Source organism: Helicoverpa zea, chromosome 14 (assembly GCF_022581195.2).
Source record: "Helicoverpa zea isolate HzStark_Cry1AcR chromosome 14, ilHelZeax1.1, whole genome shotgun sequence".
NCBI classification, from domain to species: Eukaryota; Metazoa; Arthropoda; class Insecta; order Lepidoptera; family Noctuidae; genus Helicoverpa; species Helicoverpa zea.
In genome coordinates, this window is record NC_061465.1 from 7,592,729 (window position 1) to 7,594,830 (window position 2,102).

Here is a 2,102-nt window from a genome sequence, read left to right on the forward strand (position 1 = left end):
TAAGTAAGTTTGTATATGTTCTACAAGGCAGCGGTCACCGAGAGAAAGTGAAGGCGGTCGTTGACCCCGCTGCCCAATTCGCTCGCACGATACCATAGTGCAGGTAAGTGGTAATTAAATCCTTGTACCTCAATGACGTAACGCACACGTGTTTGTCTATTGTTGGTAATTGATCAATTTTACGCGGATGAGCGGCGCGTTTGAATATGGAATATTCTTTTTCTCAATTTGAATGTAAGAAGTTTTGATTTTTATTTCGATGATCCTTGCGACGTTGCTGGCTGGTTTTAAAAATATTCCAGATTTGAATCTTAAATTGATGGGATTTAAATAGATGTTACCTAAGTTACCTATGCTTGATAACTTACATGATATTTTATACTAATAAACTTTATTATATATCGTGATTGCTGAGAAACTAGTGTTAGTACTAAATTCACGCAATAAATCACACTTACATCATTCATTACCAAAGTAATAAAGTAATAGCATCCGGTATCAAAAGATGGCAATATTGCGTGGATGCGTAGACGCAACCGTTGGTACCTACTGCCTAACTGTTACATTACATTTCCTGTTTCCTTATATTTGTTTTGGATATAATATAAAATTGCTGCTTTTTAGTTATCATAAAATATAATTTTCCGAGTCCGTTTAACTGGTGCGTCAGTCGTTTAAATGCCGGCTGCACACTGAAAATTATTAAACGATACTTGATCATGGCTTCTGATAATTTCTATAGACTAAATAGTGTAGACATCTCAATAAATTATGAATTATATTTCACTCAGAAATTCAACGTCTGTCCGATCCATACAAAAGATTTCAACGCACTGCTAACTCAAAAATATTTTTCATAGATATTATTTAAGTAAATAATTACGTATTAAATTAAAATGTAAGTAGGATATACAATTACGTTCAAACAATAATTAAATCTTTCTTTTTTTAAGATCAGATTGGTAGGTGCCTACATATGTACTTTCAAAAGTGTTATTATTTACTTTTTCTGAATGCATAAGGAAAATTTATTGTGAGATTTAATTTATAGATAATATATTTTAATATTCTACTAGGTTTATGATCATTCAACTTGATTTGATCTATACGAAATTGTTTACCATACTTAGCTTAACAATCGAGTATTAAGTCAAGGTAGCTTGGTCACTAAATATTTATCTGCAAACATTTTAAAAATATTAAGTATGTATAATATCCCTCGCCCTACAACTTATAAACTTAAAGGTCAGCAACTGCAGAGATCCCATGGTGTGCGTGACCTAGGCGTGTTTCATAATTCAAAACTTCTGTTTAATACCCACATTGAACAAATAATGGCAAAAGCCTCGAGGTCGCTTGGTTTTATAATGCGAGTCGCAGGGTGTTTTAAAAACGCCAAAACTCTCAAGATTCTCTATTGTTCTTTTGTAAGAAGTCACCTAGAATATCGACTGCAAGCAAGCAATACCTCCTATCTGACTCCGGGTGGATTTTAAAGGGGAACAATAAAACTTAATAATATCCTTATTCCAAGGTATAATGAGATACTGAAAATCTAAGTTTTCTTTTTTTACGGATAGTATCGATTAATAAAGTTTTTTTCTTTTTATTTTGAGTCTAAGGGTAGTTAATAGTAAAAGAAAAAAGATACGAGTTTTTTGTAACAAAAATGTCAGATAGGAGGTATTGCTTGCTTGCAGTCGATATGCGTCACAAATTTGGAACCCTCGTTATGGCAAATACATTGATTGTATTGAGAATGTTCAGAAGAGATTTATTCGTTTTCTGTGTTTTCGGCTGCGTATACCGTACCATTCTGATAATTACATAAATATTTGCAAGAAGTTTCACTTACAACCACTTATAAATCGTCGCCGATTAGCAGATTGCACTTTCCTACTAAAAAATATTTCTAATGAGATTGACTGTCCTGATCTCCTGCATAAACTATGCTTTAATGTTCCCCAGAGATCAGTTAGATTTAATCCGCCTTTCTCCATTCCTTATTCCTCTTCTAACTATAGGCAAAACTCATACATGGTGCGAGCGAGTAAAGACTTTAATGTTCTTTGTAAGGACTTCTCATTTGACCCATTTACCAC